Source organism: Mus caroli, unplaced genomic scaffold (genome assembly GCF_978045245.1).
Source record: "Mus caroli unplaced genomic scaffold, Mus_caroli_1 scaffold_2, whole genome shotgun sequence".
Classification (NCBI taxonomy): Eukaryota; Metazoa; Chordata; class Mammalia; order Rodentia; family Muridae; genus Mus; species Mus caroli.
The window spans coordinates 100,077,497-100,091,173 of NW_028227257.1; positions in this window are offsets into that span (position 1 = coordinate 100,077,497).

Consider the following 13,677-nt stretch of genomic DNA (forward strand, 5'->3'; position numbering starts at 1 on the left):
CCGAGCTCATGTCTCTAGCTGCATATGTATCAGAAATTGGTCTAGTCGGTCATCTGTGGAAAGTGAGTCCCATTGGTCTTGCAAACTTTATATGCCTCAGTACAGGGGAATGCCAGGGCCAAGAAGGGGAATGGGTGGGTAGGCGAGGTGGGGAGGGTATGGGGGACTTTTGGGATAGCATTGGAAATGTAAATGAAGAAAATACCTAAAAAAAAAAAAAAAGAGCACCATAAATGCAAACAACTGGTCACAATACCAACCAATTCTCTTTATTTTTTCTGTTTTTAAATTTTAATTTAAAAATTTTCATGTCCCCTATCCCCGCTCTCATCTCTTTTCCCTCCTAGGTTCCCCCATCCTCCCATCCCTTGTGGTTGCTTTCTTCTGCCTCCCAAGTGGGACTGTGGCATCCTCACTTGGGCTTCAACTTGTTGACCTCCATTTCTGTTTTAGTGTAAATGGATTTTCAGGTTTAATGTGAATAGCTGAGATTGGTGGGAGCGCCACAGATTTGATGGTCAGACACAGGAAGTAAGGCACCAGCTGCTGGGTAAAGTTGAGAAGAAATCCACTCATTTCCATAGGAAAAGCTATTTTTGCTGTTCAAAATAGGTCCAGACTCTCCTTGCTTCAGCACTGACCTGAGCAACTGCAAGCCTTATTCATACACTGTCTGCCACGGCCATTTTGACCAGCTACAACCATAGCTCTCATTCCTAGCCAAATCTGAGTGCACCTGTTCACCACGGGTCCTAATGAATTATTAATTTGATACAGTGTCTCACTGTATAGCCCAGCCCTGGCTTTCCTAGAACTGGATATGTAGACCAGGCTGGCCTTGAACTCACACAGAGCTGAGATTAAAGGTGATGAGTTTTATTTTGATGAGAGTAAATGAAGCCAGCATGAAATTTGTCTTTATTTGTATATCAGGGTGTGAAAGGAAGCTCCAAGACCAAGGAGACGGAGTACAACCTGCCTGCTACCAAAATCCCAAGGCTGTGCTCACCATGATGTCATAAAATCATCTTTCAGCTTCCTAAGACTGAAAAATTTGTTTCAGGAAAAATTTGTTTCTTATTCACTGAATTAAGCTCTCTTTTAGCTCATTTGGCTTGGAAATGCTTTGTGGAAGAAGCTCTGGGTAAGAGAAAGGAATTCTCTCTCTGGGCTTGCAGGAAGCACAGAGAAGCGGCTGGCAGGACACAGGTAGAACAGGAACAGGTGTTCTAGGGAAGAGAGCTAAGGAGCTCTCTGAGGTTTGGAAGAGCTCAAGAGAAAGACAGGATGATGCAGATAGGAAGAGATTCCTAAAGAGATGGCGGGTTAGTTGTCAGATCAGGCTTGTAAATAGATATTTTGTATATAGTTAAGAAAATAAAGCTACCTCCACTGCACTAGCAGGTTTTTACCCTAGTTCCCACCTCCTGTGTCCTTATTGGTATAAATATTACATAAATTAAAATTTTATATATTACACGTTACAACCAGCCATTGTTTGTTTATATGCCTCTATGGAAAAACGTCTTTGCCACTTGTCCTTGTGATTGAACACTTTCCTCGCGTGACTCCTCTTAACCCGCAGAGTGTAAGTCGTCTGAATCTCTGAATAAAGTTGGCCATTGTGTGAGACCTTAAAGAAAACAAAGAAAAGCAAATTAGTGAGGGCTTGTATATTTAAGATAATTTGAGATAGTTCTATTATACCATGAACTTGATCCTTTTCTTAAAGTCATGTATGTATGTGTGTGTTTATGTCTGTGTGTATGTGTGTGTGTGTAAGATATGAACATCTGTGTTAATAAGAACAATAATTCTTGAAAATATCTAATTTCAATTGCTATCAACAATTCTGTATTTCTTGTTTTTACTTATAGAAAAACTTTTAAAAATTATATCATCTTTGTAAACTAGGAAATTTTAATAGGTCCAGAACCCACTCAGGCCTGGGAATGGTAAAGAAGGCGGTAATGGCATTTTTAAGGGAGATAGAAAATGCTGTTCTCATGGTAACTAATAGAGCCATATCCCAGGAGAAAAGCAATTAGAGAAGCAAGGTCAAAGTTAAACATAAAGATGGAGTCATTGATCTTTGATTTAACTGTCAACTGCGTAAGAACAGGCTTAAGTTTGTTCTTTGTCTTTTACTTTTTCCACACTCAGCTGAATGCTGAGTCGTGTCAAGTAGATGGTCAAACCTCCATAGACTTTAGTTACCAGCTGCTGGCATAAACATGGTTCTGATGAAAACCTCTAATTAAAGAACTGTCTTCTCAGTAGTGACATGGTCAGCAAACATGTAGTGAACTTTATCCAGACTTTAGATCTGATGAAATAGTTGGATAAAAATTACCCCCCTCCCAGTGTGGTGGGTGAGTGCACATGTTCTAGGCATAACTGAGTATTTATGTATTTATTTTTCTAACATTTTCCCCTTTTCCCCCATCCCAATCAGCCTTCTCCCACTTTCTACAAATGTCAGTCTGAAAGCGAATCAGACAGTGTAACCCATTTGCACTTGGTATGACAGTGAGAAGAAAATCACACTAACGTAGTGTCAACCTCTGTGTGATTCCACTGATCTGATGATTAACACTCACAATTATGGAAATTTGCAAAGCAAATTGTAGCTAGTGTCATTTTAACTGGACCCTTGAGGTCAATTTATGTTTTAGAGAAAAGCAAAATGTTAAGAATTTTGACAAGTTCCCAAATATTGTACTTGAGAGAATCGCAGAAAAATACTTCCTACCACATGAAAGTCTTGCAAAAGAGGAAGAAAAGTGGATTGTAATCTAGGATTTTATTTTTTCTTATTATTTTTTAAATAATTGTTTTAAAACACAATTGGCTTCTCTCTACAGTGGTAGGGACTGAACTCAGGGCCATGGTCTATGCTCAGCAAGCACTCGTCCAGCCAAACACATCTCCAAGGCTTTGCAGCTGATGATGAAATAAAGGAGTCAACACCTGTAAAAGTGAATGCTGAAACACCCAGCAGCTCATTATCTCCAAATGTTGAAACCTGTGATGATTGATAAGTTCATGTACCACTTGACTGGGTCTAGGGTGCTCAGATGTGCCTGGGACTCTCTTCAGGGAGATTTCCTGAAGACAATGGCACTTGAGTTGGTGACCAGGTGAGGTAGCTGGCTGGTCCTCTTCAATGCTGATGGGCATCTTACAATTCTGGGTCTGGAAAGACTGAAAAGCCAGAGGCAGAGGAAAGTTAGATGCAGTCTCCCTCCTCTCTCCTTCAGATGATTGAGCTGGGACATTGTTCTCGTGGTAATGACACCTCTGCTTTTCTGACCTTCAGACATGGAGTGAATATGAACCACTGTTTTCTAACTGTGGATCTATCAAAATGTGCTGCCAGTTTTCCTGTGTCACCAGCTTGCAGAAAGATTGTGGAATCCTTTCCAACGTTCATGATTTTTCGAGCCAATGTGTTAAAATCTCCCTCCCTCCCCTCTTTCCTTCTTCCTCCATTTATCTTATCAATTCTTTTTCTGTGATGAACTCTGACTAAGCCAGAACATGAATTCTTATTCATAAATATTAACTAGAACAAGGAAATGGAGGGGAAAGAGAACAGGAAAAAAATATGTTCCTAGCACAGGACATCCTTTCCGGTGAGTCCTTGCATCCTGTAAGTGTCCCCAGGAGAAAAGTGGTGAAACTGCTAGCTTATATTAAAGAATATAAATTAATGAAGAATAAACATTGGTATCAAGCTTTTGCATAAAGGAGTTGACATTAAAATATGCCCTAGATAGGACTGGAGAATGAAAAACGATGTTGCTGAGAATTCCCAGAAAATTCTTTTCCAATCTAATGAATGTTTTAAGATTTTAAATGAAGGGATACATGTCTGAGATAATGTAAGACATTTCTGAAATAGGGGAATAGCGAGGAACATTTGCTCTGCCAGCTGAGAACGTGATAGAATTCAATGTATTTGAATCAATGTGGCATTGGCTACAGATCAGTGGTTAAGAATTCAGAATCTGAAAATAAACCCTAGTATGTATGAGAATTTAACATATAGCTAAGGTGATATTTCACTTGGAAAAATGGTGGGTTATGTAACATATGGTGTTAATCCAGCAGGCTATTCATCAGGAAGTAGAATCAATTACATCACTGCATTATATCATACAGACAGAATTTGAATGGGTCGAAAATGAAATGTGGCAACACAATAGACACTGGCTGCAGCCTGTCTAAAAGACCGAGTTTACAAACTGAGGTGGTGGTGGAACAGGATTCAACACGTTTAAAAAAGTGATTAGACGAGCAATCTCTTTGGGAAAGAACTTGTGTGGAGAGCACAGAAGGCTGGTGCCTGCAATATACAAGGAATTCCCACAAACTGATGAGCAGATTATCCAGCGAGAAAAAGGGAAAAAGATAGAAAATGAGAACTTAGCAGAATAATCCAAAAAGATCAACATCCTTATAGGCAGACAAATGGAAATTAAATTCATGTCTGTTTATATCTCAAACTGACCAAAATTCAAAAAAAAAAAAAAAAAGAAAAAAGAAAAAAGAAGAAAAAAAGAAGATACTATTACTGTTTGCAGCAATATGGACACTTTCATATGTAAAAAATAATAAAATAAACTATTGTGGTTAAAAAATGAGTATTGTTAATGTCTAGGAGAATAAATTCATGCATCTGAACCTCACTTCGAGGTAACAGCCACATTCTCTGGGCACTGAGGAGCAGATTATAGCACACGTGAAGATCTGATACAGAACACTGATTGTGACATTGTTCGTTGTGGCCAACACCCAGAACCACTGAATGCTAATCATCTCATATTTATACCCTGAATATTCTGCAGACATTAAAAGATGGTGTCAGAGCTGTATTGGGGGAACCTCTGAGGTGCTCCTGAGTGAAGCAAGCACAGTGCTGATAATACTGTATAAGACCCTAGCTTTGAAATGTATATGTAGGTTCACCCATAAAAATATATGTCTATTTTTGTGGACACTTATGATTTTATAATCAAGGAACTTTTGTTACTTGTGTGGTGATGGTAATGGTTTGAATGTGGGGGAGATAGGGAGAGAATACATGCTTCTTTTCCTTATGTAGTAAGTTAGCATGACTTTAGAAGGTTGAAACAAAACTTATTTTCTCAGTTTCCATGGGTCAGAGATCTGATCAGCCCAGTGTGCCCACTGCTCAAGCATTTGTTATCTTCCTCATTTTCTGTCTTTTGACCTTCTTCTTTTTGGATCAACAAGGATCTCATGAAGTTGAAAACAAGGTGTGAGCAGGACTCCCTGTGGTTGTGGAGGTCAAAATACCTTCCCAGGCTACCATGGAAGCCAGCGGAGTTTATTTCCTTGCAACTGCATCATGGAGGTCCTGGCTTCTCACTTGGCCAATGGCTGAAGGCCAACTGGAATACTTTATCACAAGGCACTTTTCATAGGATGGTCATAATATAGCTATTTGGTTCTTCAAGGTGGAAAGTTTCCTGTTGCTAAACCAGCTAAGACTGAGATAATGAAAAGCCATCCCAGCATTTAGCTATATACTATTTGCTAAGATCACAGATGCCACTGATCAAAAGAAGGTTATGAGATCATGGATTTCTGGGGAGGTAATTATGGAAGTAGGCCTATCAGCCATGGAAGTCCAACTTCAAGAGCAATGTAAACACAGTGTGGCACTCAACGCAGGCTGCACATTTGAAACCACCTCGAGTGTTTTTAAAAGTACCTCATTCAAATCAATTAAAACAAAATTCCTGCAGATTTTGTATTTTATAGATCTCAGCATGGGCATTAAGGTATTTCTAATATCCAGTTAGCACTTAATATCACTGGGATGAGGAGAAGACATCATGACAGTCAAATGCTTTTAGATTTGAACTAGTGATTCCATTCTATGCCTTGCTAAATAGCCTTCTCAATGTATTCTTTTAATAAAAAGTGAACATATTAAAAACAGACTTACTACTCAATTTCTGTGTAAGATGGGCTATTTGCATCTCAGGAAGTGCGCTAACCAGCCTATAATATTCTGTAATTATTAATGAAACCATTAATTAGATTTTAAAACTGTATCCTCCAAAGTCATGAACATATGCAGTTCTCTCTCGAGGCCATTTCCATTACTATGTGAATATATTATAAATTAACAAACCTGAAGACTGTGCAGGAACTGTGAATTACATCCTGTGAGTCTCAGAGGACACCAGGAAACTCATTTCCTTCAGGATGGATTGCTGTACTTTTCTTGTCTATCACTGAGAACATAATTATAGAGAAGTTAAATGCTTTAAACTCCTTAGTCATTCTATAAATATGTGAATAATCAAAGAACTTTCTATTATATCTGTACATATACACACAACTTAAAACATTTTGTTGGAGACTAAATAAGTATGAAAACACACTGAAAAAAATAAAATTATTTGTATAATGATACCCAAAACTGAAAAATACATTGCTTTAAATGGTTAAGACATGCTGGGCAGCGGTAAAAAATGATTAACAGCCAGTCTTTTATCTTAGCAGACAGAGATAAGGACAGAATGAAGGAGCCTGGATATTGGGTTTTTGTGTTTCTCAAAGCCCGAGTCCCACTGAGGAGATTTTATTAGATATTCTTTGAAGCAAAAAACATTTGCTAGAGAAAATGCTTTTCTGACTCTCAAAGCAAAGGAGGGGGAGTGTTTTAACTGGATAGAGCAAACTTTTCTCTAGGTTTGAAGTTGCTGATAGAGTTGTGTCTAGTAGAGAAGGAATTTGTAGCCACTGCTTCTGAGATATGTCAAACTGGAGACAGGACAGGAGAGATCTGCATAGCGATATCAGAAAGGGATCAATTTCCATGTTTCAAGCTTAGAGTCCAGGGATGGGAGAGAGGGAGGGAGGGAGGGAGGGAGAGAGAGAGAGAGAGAGAGAGAGAGAGAGAGAGAGAGAGAGAGAGAGAGAGAGAGAGAGAGAGACTGAGAGAGCACTGCTCTATGAATCTGTGCAAAAGGGTCCTAGTGAGCATGGCTCAGATGATAGCTGGGTCATTTAGAATAATGTGCAGAAAGCAAGACCTGAGAGAGACAGGAAACAGGAGTGAGTGTTGTCTCAGTGATGTATGTGTGGGCTGATGAGGGATGGGATGGTGGGCAGGGAGGGCAGAATTCAAACACCCATAACTGGAGCCTCAAAAAAAAAATCTACTAAATAAAACCCCAAACCACCACCACAACCACCACCACCACGACCACCACCTGGGAATGGAGAATTTAAATGAGCTAAAATTAAAGTAGACTTGACTTAAGGAAAACAAAAAATTGCATTTGTGTTACCTGTGAGTTTGTGGGGTAAGTCAATAATAGCATATAAGGTGAGAAATAAGGAATAATGGAAAACATAGGTGCTTATAACATTCATGCTCTCCTAAGGGAAGCCGGCTTTCTCAGTGGAGGATAGCTCTAGGTACTATGGTACTTACACCTACATCCCTGTTTTAAAAAATTTTGCAAAATGTATCTCCTCATGTTTAAATCCTTGGTGATTATTTTAGTTCAATATTATCCATCTGGATAAGGGGTAACAATGGGAAATACCTTTGTCCTGGAGGTAGGTGCCTATGACAAATTGCCGGATGCTGTAAGAATGATTAAACATGTGGATGGAGAAGTCACTTTGTACCAGATGCTTGGAAGCATAAAATGAAGACTGAATGGCCACTGGAGGATCTCCAAGTTCCAAAGGTCAAATAATTAAAATGCACACTAACGTAAAAATGTGAAAAATAGTTTGATTTCTACCGCATCAAATAGATGTATTTAATTATAACAATTTATTGAATAGATACTTATTTTTTTGGTTATTGAGCTCATTTTTATTTTTTGACATCAGCCTCTGAATCTTTGTGATATGAAACTCTACTGAACTTGCATTTATTTTAACTCTAACATATTGGTTAGCACATCTCACAAAAGGGAAAAAAAATTGTAACAGATAACTTTAGTGATATAAAATCCTGTGGTGTTAATAGACTCTCATTAGTTCACTGAGTGACATGTAAAAGCATTTGCAAGTAGACAATGTCATGCCAGTATTAGCTCTCTGCTGTCCCTGAGGACACCTAATAGCAATTCTTTTCTGCCTCCTGTGCCTTACAGTGCAGGGAGAGTGCACTGCATGGCCTGCTCTGTGTGCCTCACTGCCTCCAGAGTATGTTCCCTCCCCGTCTTCAGAGAAACCCGCAGTATTTTCTGGACATGCTCATCCTCTTTTGAGAAAAAAATATTTCTAATGCTTTTAATGAGTTCATAGCAATGGGATATATCTATGGGGTCCATTGTGATAACTTGGTCCATACATATGATGTGGAATGATCCAATTAGGGCTACTATCATGTCCATTACTGTGTTGTGTTGGCACATTCCAAAACTCTAGCATATGTATCAAAAGATGGCCTAGTCGGCCATCACTGGAAAGAGAGGCCCATTGGACTTGCAAACTTTATATGCCCCAGTACAGGGGAACGCCAGGGCCAAAAAGTGGGAGTGGGTGGGTAGGGTATGGGGGACTTTTGGGATAGCATTGGAAATGTAAATTAGGAAAATACCTAATTAAAAAAAAGACAAAAAAAAAAAGGAATTTTGAAATATATATTAAGTGCTGTAAGCTTTAGGTAATCAATGGTACTACAGAACACCATTCTTCCTCTCCCTTTCTAACTATTGATCTAACTTTTTCAACCCCAAATCTCATCTTCTCTGGAATTTGGTGGCTATTATTATTCTCCTCTCTGTTCCTTTGCATAGATCAACAATTTTGGCTTTTATAAAAATACTCCACTTTAAAAATTTCATACATTTTAAATATTCTCTCACATTCTTGTGAGTTTTCTATTTGGTCAAATAAGCTGTTTAATAAAACTTATCAATTATTACCTGTCCTTATAACATTGAGCAAAGTGATATTTTAAAAGGAGATAATAAGGAATTGCAAGAATTATGATTGTGGAATTAATTTTCTATAAAGATATCCTTGTATAGTATTTTTTGAGCTTAGAAATCATTAGCCTCTTCATTGCTGACTGGCTTTGGACCAAGTCCTGAAGTGTGGACGTTACTACAGTGAACTCTGTCTGCTCCCTTGTTCTGGCCCGCTTCGGTGGTGCCTGTAATTCTAACAATGGTGTCAGAACAGAGGTTGTCCTTCTTTGAGTCTGTCTTCTCTTCATAGGGCATTCATTTATTTAATGCACACAAGCCAGACCTGTGTTGTGTGCCAGGGACATAGAGATAAAAGTTCCTTTGCTTTCTAAAACTCACAGTCTGTACAGAGATAATTTTTCAGCTGAATCCTGTTATCAGTTGCTCATGTTTCTGAAACTATCAACGCATATCAAAAACACACAAAAGAAGAGCAACGCCTGCTGTCTTCAAAGAAGCAAACTGAACACTCTTATGTGGAGAAAATGGACCTGTTTTCTCTATGCTTACTAGATGTTTATTTGCCTGTAAGCAGCATCATTGCTTTTATGATGGGTTTTCTGATGGGATTTTTTTTTTTTTTTTTACTCCACTGCTGATTGACCTGGCTTCTCATCTTCTTGGACAAACTGTCTCATCACGTGATCTCCATTTCAGTCAATGTGTGAGTGCAGAACTTTTCTCCTTTCTTTGTTTCTGGTCTCATGCCTTCAAGTGGTTGCTTGCATTTTTAATTTCTTACAAATAACAAAATCCAAGCATAAGAGCACAATAGCCACAACTTGGGACTATCGAGCAACCATAGCACAGCAGAAGTGAGAAAGCAAACAAGAGTGGCATAAAATATCACTCACTCCTTTGCTACTAAAACTGGAGCTTGGTAAAGTCCTGTCGAGGATATGGGAGATTCAGAGAACACAGAAATAAAAAGCTTGTATAATAAATACAGGGAGAAGGACTCCTGAGCACATAGGTGATCCAGATGAGTATGGAGGTTTCTGGAAGGTAAGACAATGTGACAATTCATCTTAAGTAGGAAGGTATGAGCCAACAGTAAAGATGATCGAGATTTTTAGAAGAGGGAAAGACGGTGCTGAGCCGCGACAATGGTGTCAATACACTTCAAGGGAGATTACCCAGAGTGGTGTTAGGTTCTTCACAGGCTTGAGCAGCCAAGTGTGATGAGATCATAACCAGTTTACGGGAGCTGACAGATCTCAGTCGGGCAACAAGCTAGGGTTTGAGAGGGGCAACTGATGTTGATGCTTCTGTACTCTATCCTAGGGCATTCTGTGTAAAGATGTTTAGATCGATAATGCTTATAGAAGCTCTACAGATGATTCTAATGAATGAGGATGAATGTGAAACTAGTACACGGAGTAGCCAGGAGAACTCTGTTTAGGAAAGCTGCCCTCTGGTTTGGTTTGATGGAGACAAAGAGCAGGCTCTGACTGGGAATGTCGGTAAACACGCAGCCATAGAGGAAAGAAAGAATAAAGAAACTGAGTCAAGGAAATGGTTTTCTACTGGAGATGTTAAGATGTCCAGGCAGATATTTTGGTTCTTACAGACTCTTTTGTACTTGGGTAGCTTTTCCCCACCTTTTTTTCCTTGTATGCCTTTTTACCTTTAGAGCTGACAGCTGTCATTTGAAGTCAATTATACCATGAAACTGGAATGCTTTTTAAGTTTTACTTTGGTTTTCCTTCCAGATTATCTAGCAGCTTAGTCAATCCTTTGAGGCTCAGTTACTTTACCGGAAAAAAAATAGAGATACTCATAGATACCCCTAAATTATTGTTTGGTTAAAAGAACTTAAGTATTTATCTTTGTCAAAAACTGTTATCAGTGTGATTCTCAGCATCTCTATAAGGCTCGCTATTGTTATTATGACACCATTCTAAACATTTTGATAAACTACTTAATAAACTACTCAGTTTTTATAACAGTCCCAAAGATGAATATTATAATTTTCATTTGATAGCTGAGAAATTAAGAGGTTTCAGTACATAATTTATTTAATATTGTTCATTGATGATCTTTATTTAATAAGTCTACCATTAAAGTTATATTCATGGATAATTATATTTACTATAGTAATAGAACATTTTCTCTCTTTTCATCCAGGGACACGTGGTCTTATGCTGTTTCTGAGGATTGCCAGATTTGGTAGTTTTATCTTCTCAGTACAATTATGTTATAGTTTTATTTCTGTTGCTGTGACAAATAGCCTGGTAAACCCCAACTTGGTCAAGGAAAGGATGTGTTTGGTATACAATTCCAGGTTGTAGTGCATCATTTTGGAAAAAGTCAAGACAGGAACTCAAGCCGCTAGTCATCTAACACCCAGAGAAAAGAACAAAGAGAATATGTATGTATCTTTGCTTGTTTGCTCTGAGCTGACTTTTTGCTTTTTTGTATTGTTCAGAACCCGTTGCCTAGGAAATGTTACCACCTGCAGTAGGTTGGGACTTCCTATATTAATATAGTGACAATCAAGATGTTCTCCTACAGACATGCCCACAGGCCAGCCTATCCTAGATAATTTCTCACAAAAACTCTCCTCCCAAGTGGTTCTATGTTGTGTGAAATTGACAGTTAAAACTAACCAGCACAAAATATATCTGCACTACACCAATAAGATGTAAAACACAATCAACAACTTCTGATATTTTAAAATTTGTTTCCTGTCATTTTTGAGGAAATAAGTTGATAATTGGAGAAGTCTTCTGATTTGAAATCACTTACCAAAGTGAGCCTAAAGCTACAAACCACCAGCTTCTACACTGAAGGTTTTATTTGACACTATTCTCACTGAAATAACAAAGAATTTCACAAGGCAATTCCACAACCCGCCAACCATCTATCATTGCTATAATGCTTTAGGATATAGTGATAATGGCATGAAATCTGATTCAGTTAAAATGAATTTTTACAAAAGTAGAGGATTATTTTTTAAAGTGATGTATTTTGTTCAGCAGAGTTTCTATCCATTATAGATAGGAATTATCTATTACAAATGTCATGTAAATATTAAAGCTATGGAGAACATATTGTAGTATAATTTGATAATTCATAAGACATTTTATTTTGTGCTGTAGTTTGTGTTTATAATTGTGAGCATCTCAGGTGTGGCTGGTCAGAGAAACTGGTTTACTTTTAATATGAGGTAAGTAAGTGGCAATACAGGGCAGGGAGATGGCTCAATCAGTGAAATGCTTATGTTGTAAGCAAGAGGATCAAGGTCTGGCCCCTAGAACTAACAAACAAAAGTCAAGCATGGTGTGTGAACAGACTGTCCCAGTGAGGAAGTAGAGCTATGTGGATCTCCAGCCCTCACTGAGCTAATTGGTGAGCCCCAGGCCAGTGAGATGCTTTGTCAAACAAAATAAAACAAACAAACCCCAAACCAAACCAAACTAAACCAAGTCAAACCAAACCAAACCAAACCAAACCAAGGAGCAATAAACAGGCAGTGCTTGAGAAAGGACAATAATTGTCCTTTGCCCTCACATACATACATATGTGCATACATAAATACAGTCATGCACTTGAAATGGGATAGCAATAAAATAAAAATATTTTCATGTAATATTACAAAAATGAAAATTACAATTAATGATCCATGACAATTAAAAATTGAAATTTAGTAGTCACAATGCCAGATGCTTTCACATGCACCATATACTCCAGCAAAAACTCTGGGCAGTATTAATTTTACAGATGAGGAAAATATATCACAGAGAGGGGAGGTCAGAGATTCATAAGCTTTTTCAGCTAATGCTATCTTCATTATGGTACATGACACTCACTAATAAATCATACAACTAAAAGTTTCCGTTATTAGTCTGCTGTGTTTAAAACCGTAAGTCCTTGAGTCCCAGGAACTTCATAGTCACTTGACAATAGAATATACAAAGTTGAATCAGTATTAAAATTCTTATCTCACTCTCAGAAAACTACAGCTATTAGTGGGATGTGCTTGCCTGTTGAGCACTGCATAAATCATGAATTTGCATCAAGAATGAACATATGACTTTTCCTTTTGCACCAAATTTCAACTGATAATTTATGAGAGCCCAGCTTTACAAAGATATAAATGCTGTCACTGGAACGAATATAGCATGGTCAAATAGTGATGTTACTTACACTGTCTAGAAAAGATGCTAAGTATCACTGTGTCGCTGTTGAAAATTAAAAATATAGTGATGCTTGGAGCATTCTGGAAACATTGACTGGACAGTTTCTCAAAATGAGAAAGCTAAAAAAAGCAGAGAGAGACACTTTGGGAGTGTCTTGAGTTTCATGAAACCTCAAAGCCTGCCCCCAGGGACACAGCTCCTTCAATAAGGCCACATTTCCTAATTCAAACCAACTGAAGACTAACCATTCAAACATATGAGCCTATGAGGGTCCTCATAATCCAAAGCACCACAAATAGAAAACCTGAGGTAGCCTTGGAATAGATGAGACCTTATCTTAAAAGCAAACAAAGTAACTAGAACATGAATCCATGCTATGCTTAGACATTTAAAATATCTTTTAAAAAAAGACTTATTGATTTTATGTATATGAATACACTGTAGTTGTCTTCAGACATAACAGAAGTGGGCATCAGATCACATTGTAGATGGTTGTGAGCCACCATGTGGTTGCTGGGAATTAAACTCAGGACCTTTGGGAGAGCAGTCAGTGCTCTTAA